A 17777-nucleotide genomic window follows, 5' to 3' on the forward strand; every position below is an offset into this window, starting at 1 on the left:
TATTTTAATTTCGTCTAATTTAAGATTTTTTTTCTAGCGTCACGGTATTGTAACTGAGTTAGCTTGCTTTAAGTGAATTTGTTAAGGAAAGGATTCACCTTGGTCAGAAACAAAACAGGTGGGAAAAAAGCAAGGAGAAAGGAAGCAGCCTGGGGAAAAGCGACCTTAGCCAGGGGGGCCTTTTTGGGACTCGGAGGGTCGGGGTGGACGGACTGGGGAGCCGGCCACGTGGAAGGTCGCTCAGGACCTCTCCAGGAGAGGACACCGCACCAGGCTGACTGAAAGGAAAGTGGCAGGGGACCCACTGGCGGAGTCACTGGCCTTGCCCCGACCCCGCAGGGCCCGAAAGAAGACACCCACCCCTCCAACCAGACAAAGGCTGCAGCTATGGGACGCGGAGAGTGCGCGTGCGCCACGAACGCGCGTGCGCGCTGCGGTCAGCGCCGCGGCCTGAGGCGTAGGGGGAGGGGCACCGGGAAAGGGCAGCGCCGAGAGGAACCAGCCGGGAGGCGCCGGACAGCCGAGCGGCAGGGCGCTCGCGCGCGCCCACTGGTGGCCGGAGGAGAAGGCTCCCGCGGAGGCCGCGCTGCCCGCCCCCTCCCCTGGGGAGGCTCGCGCTCCCGCTGCTCGCGCCTGCGCCGCCCGCCGGCCTCGGGAACGCGCCCTCTTCGCCGGCGCGCGCCCTCGCAGTCACCGCCACCCACCAGCTCCGGCACCAACAGCAGCGCCGCTGCCACCGCCCACCTTCTGCCGCCGCCACCACAGCCACCTTCTCCTCCTCCGCTGTCCTCTCCCGTCCTCGCCTCTGTCGACTATCAGGTAAGCGCCGCGGCTCCGAAATCTGCCTCGCCGTCCGCCCCTGTGCTCCCCTGCGCCGCCGCCCCTCGCCCTCCCCCTCCACAGACTGGGGCTTCGTGCGCCGGGCAACGGTCGGAGCGACCGCAGGGCCCCTCTTTGCCTCCCCTGCTCAGGGGCTGGGGCCAGGGCGGCCTGGAAAGGGACGTGAGCAAGGGATGCACGCACGCCTGAGTGCGCGCGTGTGTGTGCTGGAGGTCTTCACCCGCTTCGCGCCGACCCCAGGTGGAGGCTGTGCCGGCAGGGTGGGGCGCGGCGGCGGTGACTTGGGGGAGGGGGCTGTCCTTCACTCTCGACCGCAGTCTTTTGCCGCAATGGGCGTGCGTGGGGGGGAGGGGTCCGATAACGACCCCCGAAACCGAACCTGAAATCCGCTTTCCCTGCCGCTGTTCGCCATCAGCCCTAAGGAAGATGCGGATCGGGTTCTAGAAAAGATGACTCCCTGCACGCCCCTCCCTACACCTCCCGAGCAGTGATTCCGACAGGGCCTTCACTGCACCTGATTTTAGGCGGGGGCCGGCCCCCTCCCCTTTTCCTCCTTCAGAAACCCGTAGGGGACATTTGGGGGCTGGGAGGAATCGAGGAGATGGGGAGGGGTCCAGGCGCTGTCACTTTAGTTGCCCTTCCCCCTGCGCACGCCTGGCACAGAGACGCGAGCAGCGCCGTGCCTGAGAACAGTGCGAGGATCCCAGTGTGCACGCTCGCAAAGGCAGGGGTCACCTGGCCTGGAGATGTGGACGGAGTCGGCGGCCGCCGGTCCCCGCTCGCGGGCAGGCACAGCCGCAGCCATGCACTGACTGGCGCGGGGCTGCAGGTGCATCTCGGGGCGGGTTTCTTTCTCAGCGCTCCGCGCGCAGGGCGCCCGGCGTGTGCGCTCCCTGCCGGAGGCGCGGGGCTGGCGCGCAGGGCTCGCCCCTCACTGCGGCAGTGGGTGTGGACCCTGGTGGGCGAGGAGGGGGAGGATAGGCTGTGCCTCCTCCCACTCCCGCCCCCGCCACCCCCCTTTTTTTCCCCCTCGGAACGCGAGGTGCCATCTTTTTTCGGCGTGTCACGTCTTTACGGTGCCATGCCAAACCGGGTGGCCGGGCTTCGTAGGACAGGGCGGGGCCTGGCATTAAAGGGAGGGGGACAGTCGGCGCTGAAATCTTGGCGTTTTGCTGCTGTGGGCGTCAGCGTTGGGGGCGTTCACCCAGCATCTTCTTCGGGGGCTCTTTGCTTTGTCTGTAGAGGTTACGTGATCTGTGCTCCCAGCCCTATTTTCTGGCTTTTATTCTGAGGGTGTTTAGCCAACCTTCCCCCTACCCCCACGCACCTCTTTCCTTTTTCGCTCCTCATTTCCGAATCCATTGTTGGATCTCGAGGCTTGCTGGAGTCGATGAACCCCAGTCAGCCCCGCGACCCCCGGCACACATGGAACGGACGTGACCGCGCGCAGCCTCGTCTCGGAGTCTGCGGGCGCCAGGAAGCTTCTGAAGGGATAGGATTCCAGTCTCCGTGCGCGCTGCGGGGGGCGGCAGAGGGATTACGCCCCTCCCTACACCCCGAGTGTCCTGAGGGCCAAGCTACACCAGGTTGCCCAATGAGGGACGCTGGCTACCCATTCGGGGATGGGTAGGGAGCCCCAGTGGGGCCTCTCCAGCTTTACGCCCTGTTGCTTCGCCTGGCGGGAGAATGTGAGGAGGGAACATAAGGTTACTGGTGCTGCGGCCACACCCATCTTTCTGAGCCTACTGGAGGGGGCGCAGAGGGGGAATTGCCATGGGATCCACAGGTGTCCGGAGAGGGGACCTTGGGGCTGGCCCCACCCCTTCCCTGGGGAGATTGGGGACCCTGGGGTAGGCGGGGCCGCGTCCTGTTGGCCTCCTGGAGGACACGGGAGGAAGCCCCCAACCCCTGCACCTGAGGCTCTAATTGGCCCCTGGCGGCCGCAGATAGGCGGCCCTTGGGTGTATTTTTATTAATATTATGTCTGTACTGATTAATTTATTTATTGTAAATGCGGGATTTCACCTGTATCCAAGTTCACCGCACCCCCAAAACCGAGTCTGGGGCGGCAGGGAGAACTCCTGGCCAGCGCATCCGAGCCTCGCCCTCCTGTGATGAACCTGGTATGCGTCGTTTTCTGGTTAATTCTATCGCTGAAAACTGGTGCGGGGGGGCGCACTTCTGAGACCAACGAGCATCTAGGAGCTGAATCCTCCACGCGGGCTGCCCAGGTTGATCTGAATTTCCGGGGAGTGGCTTGGCTGGGGAACTAGAGCCTGCCCGGGACCAGGCTGACCCTCCTCGATGGTGGCGTCGAGGGCTGGAGCCTGGGTGCTGTGAGGCTCCCAGCATGGCTGACCGCGAGGGGTTGCAGAGCGGCTCAGGGGTCAGTTCAAGCATCTTCTCTCCTCCCTCGCCCCCAGACAGAGCTGGGCTCGGGATTCCCGTTCCAGATGGAGCGAGGGTCTCGGGACGGCCCTGGAAAAGGGGAGCCCGCGGCCAAGCCTGCCTATTGCCATCTGGAGCAGAGATGTCACCTCCTGCCGTTGGAGGAAAGGGAGCCCGGTGGGGATGAGCGCATTTAGCCCAATGCTGGGAACAAAGCACAATCCGCGCTTCTGTGATTTCGCTCCATTTTGAAATGTGTTGGCGCTTTGGTTGGGCCACTGCGGTGGGCAAGGCCGGGGAGGGAGGGGGGCGCTGTTAATGGAGAAACCTCAGGGGGACGGTCCTTCGTGCGACAATTAGGAAACTCCATCCTGACTCTGTGCGTGCTTTAAGGAGATGGCTTCGCTCCAGGATCTCGAGGGATGCAGCTTTTGCGCGGATGACGGTGGGGTGCTTGCCTCTGGAAATGTCTGGGCATGGATCCCGGGGCCATTGACGACTCCTCCCCATCCCCAGCAGGCAGGAGCTCTTACATTCCCAGCGACCGCTCTCACCCTCTGGCGCTCACACACCTGTAACTCCAAACCTCCGTCTCAGAATGGTCCGGGTTGGAAGGGATGATGGGGGCTCAGACAGCGACTGCCCAGCTCACCCCTCTGCGCGCTCAGGTTCCAGGCTCAGCGGGACCAATTTGAGTTCTATCTGATCCCCCCCACCCCCTTAACTGACCCATCCTACAGGAGACAGGGAAATGTCTGTCCTACCGCGGTTGATTCTGGGGTGTCATTTTGTGTTTTGTGATGGCTGCTTATATTTACTATATATTTTCCATCTCCAAATCCTCCCTCTACATAAATAAATAAGTGGATAAACAGATAAGTGTGTCCGCCCCACCCCCGCTAGGCAGGTCTGGAGTGACCCTTGAAGCTCATCCATTCCTTGGCCAAGTTTGCCTCCCTAACAGATATTTATACAGCAATAACCTGGCTTGGCGCTTGGGTTCACCTTTAGACGATTTGGGGAAGGGGCTTGTTGGCTTTGCTGGTTTTTGGATGAGTGACAGTCTTTGACTGTTCCTGCTGGAAGGGCGTGGCTTTTAAGTGGTTTCTAATATCAGGCACTGCTCCTCCGAGAGGAACAAAAGAAATGGATACTGCCCATAAATTGCTAGAAAACTTAGAATTGGTTTGATTGAGGAAAGGTTAGATTTATTCCGGTTGGAAAAAGAGGCCTTTCTATTAAACGGGCCCTTTGACCCTCATGCCCTTGGAGGTCAGTGCCAGCCTGAAGATGTGATAAGATTGTGGTTTTCCTTCTGCCTTTTTAACATCCGTTGATACAGTCCATTTGTTGAAAATTTTAAGAAATTGTGTTTTATTCCACTTTCCCTCAGCATTTATGTGTGTGGCTTCAGTGGCTCTGTGGCTATATGTACAAACACATGTTATTTTTCCAATTGGACATGTTATAATTTTCCAACTGGACTTTGCCTTCTATTGATGTATTTATTTAGCATCTTCCTTACTCCCTCCTTGAAAAACACTCACTCGCCGGGCGCGGTGGCTCAAGCCTGTAATCCCAGCACTTTGGGAGGCCGAGACGGGCGGATCATGAGGTCAGGAGGTCGAGACCATCCTGGCTAACAGGGTGAAACCCCGTCTCTACTAAAAAAATACAAAAAATTAGCCGGGCGAGATGGCGGCGCCTGTAGTCCCAGCTACTCGGGAGGCTGAGGCAGGAGAATGGCCTGAACCCGGGAGGCGGAGCTTGCAGTGAGCTGAGATCCGGCCACTGCACTCCAGCCTGGGTGAAAGAGCGAGACTCCGTCTCAAAAAAAAAAAAAAAAAAAAAAGACTCACTCAAAAACAAATAAAAACAACCATAGGGGCCTAATACAGTGCTAGACATACAAGAGGTATCCGGTCCATACCAAATGGATTTTATCCATGAAGGATAAATGGGGAAACACAGGTTAAGAGAAACAGAATGGGGGGCTTTATTTATGGTCACGGCAGAAGGAAGGTTTGGGGACAAACCCAGTTCAGTCTATCCCAGCCCTGTGTCCCAGTGATGCTCAGACAGCTGTCTGTGCTCTTGGGCCACCTCCTCCTGCCCCCTCCCCCTCCCCACTGCAGCACTCCCATAGCCTGGTCCCCATGGCCCACTTCCCTCTTATTGGCCAGAGGTGAAGATGAGAGGAAAGGAGAGAGACCACCCTCTACCCTAGGGAAGGAAGACCCTGCCCTGGCACCTTTTGATACCTGGTGCAGTAGGTTAGTAGGAAGCGGGTGGGAAACCACATTTGACTCTGCTCCTTCCTCTGCCACCACTTTCCTCATCACCGCATTGAGAGACCCCCAAAGCCCCTTCACACTCCCAGAAACACCCCCCTGCCATTCCTAACTTGCCATGCCTAGGAGTTAGGTGCTTCCACTAGTGGCAGGGAGCTGGCGTTTGGGGGGCACCTCAGCAGGTGACGGGGAGAGAAGACCGCAGCCTCATCAGCTGGGCTGCAGCAGAGAGAGGAGCCCTCATGTTCCAGCAGGGACTCAGCTGTTTTCCTGTAAAAGCATGCTTCTCAACTGGGGGCCACTGAGATGTCTAGAGAGATGTTTTCATTTTCACAACTCGAGGAGGGTGCTACTGACATCTCGTAGATAGAGGCCAGGGATGCTGCTAAACATCCTACATGGCACAGGACAGTCTCCTACATCAAAATATGACCCAGCCCCAATGTTACCATTGCTGGGGCTGACACTGGCATTGCTACCTTAATTACATTCATTGATTGTCTTCTAGGAGCCCTGGTCTAAGTGCTTGTCTCAGATTATCTCATTTAATCCTCACAACAATTCCCCTATGTAGCAGGTGCTGTTATTGTCTCTGTGATGGGGAAACTGAAGCACAGAGAGGGTTAGCAACTTGCTAAAGGTCACAGAGCCAGTGGGTGGTGGAGCTGGATGCCTGACACTAGCTCCCTCCCCTCTCAGCCACACGTGGGTTTACTTGGCCATTGTGGACTAGTCTGGGAACCCAAATATGATCTATAACATGGACCCAGTAGAATATTGATTCTAAAACTACTGTCTCACAAATGAACTTTTACAAGAGTCTGTAATTGGAGCGTGACCCAGAATAAGTTTAGGGAGATATGGAGTTTAAAGCTCTCAATTTCTTATCTGGCTCTGACACAGAGAGCAAGGCATTTCACTCTACCTTGGTGCTCTGTTTATAAAACAAAGAGCAAATATCTCTTCCCAAGGTCCTTAAACCTCTACTCCCTAATGCAGGGTTTCTGGACTGATCTGCCAGATGAAGGGGCAGCTAGTTTGATTGACCCAGGGAAGGCTGGAAATCAAGACTGGGGGATCAAGATGTAGATTCAGTGTGGCCAAGGTCAAGTCTCTGAGGTTTAGGGACATCAGATGCCCAGCTTAGGTTCTATACCTCGGCAAGGTAAAAGCGTTGGTGCCCACTGATGAGGCCAGCTCTGAGATTGTGGGTGTGGGTTGAGTTGGGTGGGTATAGGCAAGTCCTCATGTAAGAATCCCTTGGCAAAGATGGGCCCGGGAGGCTTTTCTCACTTCCTGGGGCCCAGGCTTTGCAATAAATATTCCATTATACTATGGTGCCTTGGGGCTACCTGAGAATCCTCTGTCTCGCCCCTATTGCCTTGCCAAAGAGGTTGCTGTCCAAGAATTCCTTTCCTGTCTCCAGGTGCCATGCTCCTGCCACCTCTGCCAGGTTCCCTGACTGCCCAGATGGCTCCCACCTGAGTGTGAGGAGGAGTTTGAGGCTGGCCCAGGACAGGTTTTGAGCTTTCTGGGTTCTCCGGTTAGGAAACTTTCTGTAAGCATGCAGATAGAATAGGCTTCAGCAAAATACAAACTGGAACAATTTCCAGGTATATTCCCTTAATTTTCTTTGCTTTTTTCATATTTCATCAGGCTCCATGCTGAGCCCAATCAGGGACCTGATAAAAATCCAAACACCATGTCAGCAAGTCCCCAAGAAATGCATTTTGTGCCAAGGCTATTCAAGGAAGTTTTGGGAGCAGCTCAAGGGCAGACACTGTTACCCCTCCCCCAGGTCCCCAGTGCAGGGCAGTGTCCTGCACGTGGAGGCAGTTTGGCCTAATGGTTAAGGAGGCAGGCTCTGATTGGGCCTCCTGGACAGAAGTCCCAGCTCCCTGCTCACTGTGGGACCTAAGCCATGTTGTTTAGCTGTTTGGAGAGTTTTTTGTCATCTGTAACTTGGAGTATGATGGTACCTGTCTCACGGGTTGCCATGGGGTTCAAACAAGCTAACTTGGTACTTACCAGGGCCCGACACATAGTAACTGCTCAGTAAATCACATCATTGGCAGTGTCCTATGGATAAGTGCTTGTGATTGGCTGAATGAGCAGAGGGGTCTAAAGATCCTGGTGATGGAATCAGTTGTACAGATAAATTGTTACACTGAGTAGGGATCAAGATAGGAAAAGTGGGTAACTGCCCAGCTCCCCTGCAGCCAAACTTTGTTTGGGCAGAAGTGGATCCTCTGAAAATTGCACACACCCATGTTTAAATGTACACACAGAACTCTTGCCACAGGCAAGCGGAGATTTGTCATCTGCTGTCCCTGCTTCATATTCTTCCTGAAATCCACTCCATGCCAGGAATAAACTGCATGCTCTCCACCAGCCCAAACCGACCTGCCCTCCCTCCAGTCATCCCGGGAAGGGTGACCTGGCTTAGTACATTGGGTTCAGAGATCTTTCCAGTTTACTTGTTGAATAAAAAGTGAGGGCTGATCGAGAAAGTAATAGCAGTCAGGGAAGGCGAAGGAGGTGAAGAAGAGATTTTACAAATGAAGTAATTCAACAGAGTGCTGACGTTGGTAAACTGGCAAACAGGTTTCAGGGTGGTCAGTTGAGAGTAGACTAGAAAAGGGTTAAATAAAACAAACTTGTGGTGTACTGAATCTTAGGAATTCCATGTATCCAATAAGTGTAGTCATTTATGAATTAATAAATTAGGCCTAAGAAGCCTTCTTATCCCTTAAATCAAGACTGAGTAGCAATATATCAGTTTTAAAAAGTCATTACATCAGAAAATAATGCAAATGATACACATAGATTTTCAAGATTTTACTTTAACTGAAACTATATAAATGTAAATTCGTTCATCCATCTTTTGACACAGGGCCCAGGTCTTCTCTTGGTGTCTGGATCAGCCAGTTGAAATTTCTTGTCTCTCTTGCCTATGCCACATTAATAATGCACTGTCACCGGGCGCGGTGGCTCAAGCCTGTAATCCCAGCACTTTGGGAGGCTGAGACGGGCAGATCACGAGGTCAGGAGATCGAGACCATCCTGGCTAACACGGTGAAACCCCGTCTCTACTAAAAATACAAAAACTAGCCGGGCGAGGTGGCGGGCGCCTGTAGTCCCAGCTACTCGGGAGGCTGAGGCAGGAGAATGGCGTGAACCCGGGAGGCGGAGCTTGCAGTGAGCTGAGATCTGGCCACTGCACTCCAGTCCGGGCGACAGAGCGAGACTCCGCCTCAAAAAAAAAAAATAATAATAATAATAATAACAATGCACTGTCTGGGTCTTCCGATTTCAGTTTGGATTTTGGGTTTATATTGTGGAGTCATCGGAATGCAGAATCCCTCAGGGATTTTACTTTTTTTTTTTTTCCCATGGTTTTTACCATCCCGTTTGATAGTAAATATTACTCACCTTTATGAAGCCTTTCCAAAACATTCAACTAAATTTTCTTAAAATCATTGAATGATTTGAAGAGCTTATCTTTCCCTCTGCACTTGCACTCCCTCAGCTTGCACTTTATTTATTTATTTATTTATTTATTTATTTATTTATTGAGACAGAGTCTCACTGTGTCGCCCAGGCTCGAGTGCAGTGGTGCGATCTCGGCTCACTGCAACCTTCACCTCCTGGGTTCAAGCAATTCTGCCTCAGCCTCCCCAGTAGCCAGGACTACGAGTACACACCATAATGCTCGTTTGATTTTTGTGTTTTTGTAGAGATGGGGTTATGCCATGTTGGCCAGGCTGGTCCCGAACTTCTGACCCAGGTGATCCACCCACCTCGGCCTCCCAGAGTGCTGGGATTACAGGCGTGAGCCACCGCGCCTGGCCAGCTTGCACCTTAGTTAGGGTATGTGATTATTATAGCAAGTCTGGTGTACGTAGAAGATTTTGAATGGTGACAGATGACCTTTAGGAAGTGCTGGGTTGTGATAGGAGGCAATCCTAACTGCAGATCAGGCTGTGTGGACCCCAGCCTTGCATGTTTACAGACCTTCATGTCTTATTCGTACAGGGTATCAGAAGAACACCTACTGGGGAAACTTTTAAATAAGTAAAAGGTGGGCGTCCTCCCCGCCTGTCTTCTGTCTGTCTGCCAGGACTAGCACAGCACTTTGAAGTCATTCACATAGAATCCCAACTTAAGAGGGCACTACAAAATCCTCCCCATCAGACTGAAAATAAGTTTAAATTCCCTTTCTTATATTAACTCCCCTGAGTCCAACACTAAAAACAGTTTTAAATCAGCAAGTGAGAATTAAATCTGAAACCATTGATAATAATGTTTCATACATTCCTCTCCTTTGGCCTCGTCCACCCTACTGCTAAATCCAGGCATCAAAGAGAAGAGGGACATAATTATCTCTGGTCCCAGCTGCTGGTTTTCCTTCCAGCCTATGGCCCAGTTTTCCGTTTTACTGAGAAGGCTGGTGATGTTGTCTTGGGATCTACGTCTGCAGTTGTACCACAAAAAGTCCAGGGATGCACTTTCATCCTTGTATCCTCCTCCCTGGGATAGCAAGGATATTAGAAGACCCCTGGATCCATAATTGCTTGTCACGTTATCTACAGACGCCATAGAATGCCAAGAACAAAGTGCTGGGAAGGACCAATTCATGGAACCGTGGGATGGTGCTCCTCCCCCAGCGTAAAGGACAGCTCCTCCTCCTGAATTGCAGCCAGCATTCTAAATCATGTGTCAACAGAGTTGTCCTGGATCAGATCCAGTTCTGCCATTGATTTGCAGGTCATTGCAGGGGTGCCTGTTCCACTTGTTCTTAATTGAACACTGGCACCAAACTATTGTCTTACCTCATCCCTCTACCATGGCCTATCCCTCAAAAAGAGACTTCTTGGGTAATCACGGCAACATCAGGCAGGCTGGGCACAGTGGCTCGCGCCTGTAATCCCAGCACTTTGGGAGGCTTAGGCGGGCGGATCACAAGGTTAGGAGATCGAGAACATCCTGGCTAACACGGTGAAACCCCATCTCTACTAAAAATACAAAAAAATTAGCCAGGTGTGGTGGCGGGCGCCTGTAGTCTCAGCTACTCGGGAGGCTGAGGTGGGAGAATGGCATGAACCCAGGAGGCGGAGGTTGCAGTGAGCCGAGATCGCACCACCACACTCTATCCTGGGCAACAGAGTGAGATTTCATCTCAAAAAAAAAAAAAAAAAAGAATCGCTTTGGTTTTTTTTTTTTTTTTTTTTTTTTTTTTTGAGACAGAGTCTTGCTCTGTCGCCCAGGCTGGAGTGCAGTGGCCGGATCTCAGCTCACTGCAAGCTCCGCCTCCCGGGTTCACGCCATTCTCCTGCCTCAGCCTCCCGAGTAGCTGGGACTACAGGCGCCCGCCACCTCGCCCGGCTAATTTTCTGTATTTTTTTAGTAGAGACGGGGTTTCATCATGTTAGCCAGGATGGTCTCGATCTCCTGACCTCGTGATCCGCCCGTCTCAGCCTCCCAAAGTGCTGGGATTACAGGCTTGAGCCACCGCGCCCGGCCAAGGTTTTATATATATATAAATGAGATCAGGCTTGGTGGCTCACACTTGTAATCCCAGCACTGTGGGAGGATCGCTTGAAGCCAGGAGTCTGAGACTAGCCTGGGCAACAAAGCAAGACCCTGTCTTTACAAAAGAAAACTAAAAATTAGCTGGGCATGATGGCATGCGTCTGTAACCCTGTCTACTTGGGAGGCTGAAGCAAGAGGATCACTTGAGCCCGGAGTTCAAGGCTACAGTGAACTATGATTATCCCACAGCACTCCAGCCTGGGTGGCACAGCAAGGTCCTGTCTCTAAACATTTTTTTTTTTAATTCTATTTATATTTACATGTATTTAAATGTGAATATTCACTACCTATTTGTTGCATGCCTGGATTTTTTATATTGGGCTTGCTGAAAACCTGAACAGCTTTCTACTTGACAATGCATCAGAATTTAAATCAGCGTATGTTAATAAGTCGAGCAAAGGTTATATATGCAAATAAAACTGTTGTCTATAACCTCCTGTAACATTGGGGCACAGCAAAAATCATGGTGTAGATGCATATGAACCTGTCCCTTTCATAGCTGCTCACTGCCAGGAAACATCAGGAATAGCCGTTGGAAAGAGTCACCAGCCCTCCCACCATCCATTTTCTGTCTTGTCTTTTCCCTGTGAGCAGGGGAAATTCCACACTGGCCCCAATCCCCAGTGCAGCGGCTCAGCCTCTGCCTCTGCTGCCACTCTCCATGAGGCCAGCTTAGAAACAGAGGATTTTGCAGAACATCCCTAAATCCGCTTGAATAAAGGAGTGATCATTCATAAACTCACCTGAACCTTCTTAAAACCTATTTAATATTTTTCCCGGATAATCCTATCGGGATAACTTGCCTCCTGGGCTTCTCTCCAACAGGTTCAGTTCTTCCTTTAGTGGTGAAGTTCCTCCCTTCTTAGCATCTCAGCTGTGCCTGAGAAAAGGCCAGCGGTAGCTGCACTCTGTTCCCTGTGGAGTATTAATAAAGACTGAATAAATTGAAATAAATCCATTTCAATGTCACTAAAGTGCTATAAATAATCATGAACCAATGTTTGATGGCGGATGAGAAATGCAATAAAAAAGTTTTCATCAGTAGGATTCATGTTATAAGCTGACAATCTGGGCCAAGTTAAAAAAATAAAAATAAAAAGACTTTAAGAAATAGCTTATCATTTGTTACCAGCAAGACTGAATTCCAGAAGCGAGCCACTCCCTCATTTTGTGGGCCCCTGTTATCACTGGCTGCTTAGGGTTGCCAAGCCCTGAATTCATTTGTCAACTAAGAGGTTTTTGGCCAAGAGGAAGATTTCCCATGCCCCCGTATTTCCATCTGAGAAACGGAGATTCTGCTGTCTTCCCCCTCAGAATGGGTGATAATGTGCTCTCTCTTCTCATAGTCAGAACTGAAATAAAACAACTTAAGAGAATTTCTTTGAGCTTCTCAGAAGTGCTGCAGGACTAGGGGATGCCTCCCGGGAGCCGCAGTCGGGTGCTGATCTGAAGTCTTTGGTGGGCTGACTTTAGCCTGACCTGAAATAGTATAGCTGCTGCCACCTGGCTCCCTTAGTGCCAGACTGTGCAGCTGGTTCCTAGGGGTGAGGACTGAGCCAGCAAGGTCCGTGCCCAGGAGGGATGCATGGGTGGCCACAGACCAGCCTGCACTGATCTTGTCTGTCCCCTGCTTTAGAAGGAAGGAGACCTAAACCAGGATGCAAGACAGTGGGTGGGGGTGCCTTGAGCATGACCTCAAGTGATTTCCAGCCCCTGCCAGTGCTGACTTCTCTGGGGAAGGGCTGGGACTTCCTTCTGGGCTCAAGTCATGACCGTTACCTGGAATTTCCTGGGAGCTTTTCCATTTTTCTGGAGTTTTCAGTTTCTTCCTAACCAGACAGGGACTTGGTGCAGAATCTCATATCCTAATTATGCCCAGGAGCAGCGTCTCCCCACCACTCACAGCATTTAGCATGTGACAGGAATTGATTAAGGCATGAGTGATTAAATTAAAGCCAGGCGTTGACTTGGATGGTGTAATATTCTGATGACTGTTTGGTGGCAAAGGCACGCGGCAGACTCGTTTATTGAACTGCTTGCACCTGGAGTTTGAATTGAGCCAGAGCGGGACTGAAGTCAGTTTGCCTTCACCCTGTAAATGGAGGTTTCTCCGGAGCGTGGGTGGTGGGAGGCATTTCAGGGTGTATGTGTAACCCCCACCCTGACAATGGCACATCTTTTCTCCAGCGTGGCCAGGTTTGAGTGCCAGTCCTGGGTGTCCAGTGGCCCCATAGCCTTGCATTTTAGTAAAATGCTGCCCCCATTACCACCTGGTCTGTCCACTTCAGTCACTGGAATTTGCCATCTTCCAGTCCCCAATGTGGCAAGCCATGGAGACTTAAGCTCTTCCCCCTCCACATCCTGGAACAGACCCACCAGTTTCTTGCAGGCATTGCCTCAGTTTGCCCCTCTCTTTCCAGTCACACTCTCACCAGCGATAACATGATTTTAGGCCTTATCACCTCACCCTCGGATCCTTATGGAAACAATGAGTTGTTCCCTGTTTCAGTTCCAAAATTCATATCCAATCCGTTTTGCATGCCATTGCCAAATTCTTCCCAGAGCAACCCCATCACCTGCCCTGGCCCTCTCCAAGTGTGGTCCTGCCATGAGCATCACCTGCTAAGCCAAGCTGGCCTCGAGCTGCCTGCCTGGGTCCCCACACCTTGGCTCACCTCCCTGCCCAGTCCCACCTCCCGCTTCCTGCCAGCCTGCCCTGTGGCTCCTTCATAGACGCCGTGCTCTTTCTGCCCCTTGCTCACCCATGGCAGCTTTGCCCCTCTCTCCCTGCCCTACCCCATATTTAAATCGCCCTGACCTTCCTCAGTGTCCATCCTCCCTGAAGCTTTCCCCAGCCTTGACACTCAAGGTCCAGAGGCTGCGCGTTTCCTCTTACCTGTGGCAGAGCCGCGCTCCTCAGTGCTCACAGTTCCCCTCTGGCCCCCGCTTCCTGTGTAGGACTCATCTGCCCACAGGTTGCACGTCTTATGAAGGCAAGGACTGTGTCTTACGTGACTTTCCTTCTCCAGTCACAGAGCTGGGCACATATGTAGCTCAAAACCCTCTTGATTAACACAGGTGGATGCTGAGAAATCAAACAGGCGATGTCAAATGAGCTCTCCTTATTTAAATCAAGTCAGTTCTCCATCTCCTAGTTACTCAGTTCCAGTACTGTATATACTTGGAAATAATAAAAACCACATTTCCTTTAAAACATTCTATAATTGTTCCTTTGCCCTACTTCAGACCGACTTAACACATTCCCCATTGGTCCAAATGAGTTTTGCTATACGAAGATGCTGATAATAATAGCAGCAGTGGATTATTCTACTAAAACCATTGCCTTGTTAATCCTCAGTCCCAACAAGGTGGGGATTATTATCCTCATTTTGCAGAGAAGCAAACTGAGGCTCAGAGATTTCACAGCTGGGGAGGGAAGCCAGATCATGCTTCTGTCCAGGCCCAAGCTCTCCCCTGCTTGCATTCCTGCCTCTGCAACCTCAGAGCATCCCCCATCTGGTTCCACTGGCTATGCTAGTTGTGCAGGAACCAAAAGCTACGTCTCTAGTGCTAAGGACTGGAGAAGCCATGCCCTCCAGGCTCTGTGAATGGGTCACATGTAACATGAACCTGGAGAAATTATTTGAAACTGAAGGCAAGCCTCTAAACCAGGCTGCTGCTTCATGGCGCCGGTGACGGCAGAACCAAATTTAGTGCTGTGGGCAGGTCCACACTTATCAAAAAGAGAAGCTTATTTTTCTTCCGGCTCACATCAAGCATGAAAATGTTCACACACACACACCCCCAACACACACACTTTCCGGAGGGGTCCATGTGGCTAGAGGCTGGAAGATGTGGATGAGAGGAGCCTGGCGGGTAAGCCCAGGGAAGATGACATTCAGCTTCCCAGACAGCGTCTACAGGGAGAAATTTAATTAAAAGTGGGGCGGTTTCCCTGAGCGAGGCAGACAAAGTCAGCCCTCTACTGTTAAGAAAAAGGGTCACAGTGAGAGGGGAGGTGAAGAGACTGAGTCTGTATTTTCCAGTCTGTTGGGCTACACGCCTGATCCCCCTTCCTCAAAAATCCACTTTACTTTCCCCATGTCTACACCAGTGTGGTTCACACTCTGGGACAAGGAAAAGGGGGAGTGATGGGGAACAGAGAAGGGAGGAGCCCACACGGCTGAGGCTGGGGTTCTGCATGTGGAATGACTTAGAATTTGCAACCTCACAGGTACTTTATGGCATTGAAATGCACTTCCCACGGCCACCCTCCCTCTCACTAGAAGCAAGAGTCATTTCTCAGCTCTGGTCTTGCCTCCCACCTTCTCCTCCACATTTTAAAAATCCACCAACTGCAAAGTGAAGACACCATATGTGAGATCCCACCCTAGTTTCTGTTTTATCAGGGTTTGGAGCAGGTGGAGCAGGCAGAGGGATCGTTTCAGCCTGTACATTGTATTAAGGGTGAGTGCTGAGTCATTCTTCAAGAAAAGTTTTAGAAGCACCCAAAACTGAAGGGTGGAGCCACCTGGGGACAGTAGCCTCCGTCCTGGCCCTGAGCACGGCCTGCATAGGCCCCTCTGGATCCCAGCGGGAGCTGCAGAGTGTGGGCACCTTGGCACACAGCCCTGAGTGCAAAAGTAGGAGCTGGACAGAGGGCATCTCTGTCGCCATCGGGCAGCCCAGGGCACACTGGTCATAGCCGTAGACCACGAGCACCCTACACCCGGGGGACAGATGCAACCAGTGTGCCCTGGGCTGCCCAGTGGCAACACAGAGATCGACACCTGGACCCCATGTCACAGGGACTCCACTACCAAGACTCCCGAGACTGCCACCTTCCAGTGGGATAAGCCCTGCCTCCTACTGGGCCCACAATGTGCAGAGAACACTTGGGACGACCTGGCTTTCTGGATACACAAATATTGATCCAATCTGGGCTGATTAGAAGGTCAGTCCCAGTAAAAAAATCAAAGTCAGCTGGGTGTGAGGCTCACTCCTGTAATCCCAGCATTTTGGGAGGGCAAGGCGGGCGGATCATTTGAAGCCAGAAGTTCAAGACCAGCCTAGGCAACATAGCAAAACCCTGTCTCTACTAAAAGTACAAATAACTAGACTGGGTGTGGGGGCTCATGCCTATAATCCCAACACTTTGGGAGGCCGAGGCATGTAGACACCTGAGGTCAGGAGTTTGAGACCAGCCTGGTCAACACAGCAAAACCCCGTCTCTACTAAAAACACAAAAATTAGCCAAGCATGATGGCATGCACCTGCAATCCTGGCTACTGGGGAGGCTGAGACAGGAGAGAATCATTTGAATCCAGGAGGCAGAGGTTGCAGTGAGCTGAGATTGGACCACTGCACTCCAGCCTGGGTGACAGAGCAAGACTCTGTCTCAAAAAAAAAAAAAAATAGCTGGACCTGGTGGTGCACTACCTGTAATCCCAGCTATTTGGAGGCTGAGGCTCAAGAATCACTTGAACCCAGGAGGCAGTGGTTGCAGTGAGCCGAGTCCAGCCTGGGTGACAGAGTGAGTGAGACTCCGTTTCAAAAAAATAATAAATCTGAGTCACTTTAATATTCTTATTTGGATGTCAACCTCTAGGTGTTTGAGACAGGGGAGTGACATGGGGGCACGGTGTGACCTCACACTTGGGAAGCCCACATGATGCGATATCAGGATGCTGGGAGGTCCCCCCACTCCCCAAATTACTAACAAGTGGATAGTACTTTACAGTTTATATGATCTTATTTGATTCTTGACATGAGCTTGTGAGTGAAAAATTCCTTCCCCTCTTCTGTAGATTAGGACATTGAGATTCAGGGAGCTTCAGTGGGATTCAGGAAGTCAAGTGGCACCTGGAGTCCCGTGGCTAATTTGAGGCTGGTAGGAGAGTCGAACCCAGGACTTGTGCTTCTCACACCTGGGTTTCTGCTCCCTGGGGCATGGTCTTCCCCCTAGCTTTCCCATTCACTGCTTTAGCCTAGGGCTCTTACCCTTTATTAAACTGCCAGTGCCTCCCTGCTTTTCTTGCCCAAAGACAAAGAAAAAAGTGTTTTTGTTTCTATTTTGTTTTTCATAGGGCAGAGACCTGGAATTTCAGCTTGAGAACTTATACCATATGATAAATAAATCATCAACAGATGGCTTTTTCCTTAAAAAAAAAAAAAAAAAAAAAAAAAACTCTTAAGATGTATATGCAGGGAGGCATAATTTGTGCCAAAAAGTGCTCACCACACTGTAGTCATGGGGACAGGAGGCAGCCGCAGGTGAAGGGAGAAATCTCAGAGTCCAGGCAGCCCCCTTCTGGGCTGAACTGGGGAGCTGGGGGCACTGCCAGCCCTGCCAGGTTCTCCTAGGAGGCGGCAGTTCATATGGCCGTGGGAGGAGGCAGAGGGAGCCTCATGTGTACCCACATTTCCAGGGATCCAGAAGACAGAAGGAGGAAAACCACCGTCATGTTAAAGCAGACAGTTAGGTAACACATCCTGTAATACAAGTTATTTTTTCCACATCTAAAGGCTAAAAATAGTTGCTAGAATTTAAAGATAATTGGTAAATGAGTTTCTATCCTTCTAGTTTCACATCAAATGGAATCACGCTGCCTTCACATTACTAGTGCCCGTTATTTGTGTTTAATTTCCACAATGTTGTCTAATTCC

At 51.6% G+C, this 17777-nt stretch overlaps 1 protein-coding gene across 23 annotated transcripts in view; it reads left to right on the plus strand.

The window, feature by feature from the left end:
• The first annotated feature begins 514 nt into the window (after positions 1 to 514).
• The window catches only part of MAPT (microtubule associated protein tau), a 135680-nt gene continuing 118417 nt past the window's right edge, over positions 515 to 17777 (plus strand). For 14 of the 23 annotated variants that reach the window (XM_033218006.1, XM_033218334.1, XM_033218170.1 and 11 more), the window contains exon 1: positions 686 to 819. The gene's annotated coding sequence lies outside the window, so the exon portion shown is untranslated. Of the gene's footprint in view, positions 820 to 14923; positions 14988 to 17777 lie in introns of those variants that run through there. The other 9 variants (XM_033218824.1, XM_033218988.1, XM_033219370.1 and 6 more) reach the window with 4 other exon arrangements.

Source organism: Trachypithecus francoisi, unplaced genomic scaffold, assembly GCF_009764315.1.
Source record: "Trachypithecus francoisi isolate TF-2019V2 unplaced genomic scaffold, Tfra_2.0 Contig00057_ERROPOS647011, whole genome shotgun sequence".
In the NCBI taxonomy this organism is placed as follows: domain Eukaryota; kingdom Metazoa; phylum Chordata; class Mammalia; order Primates; family Cercopithecidae; genus Trachypithecus; species Trachypithecus francoisi.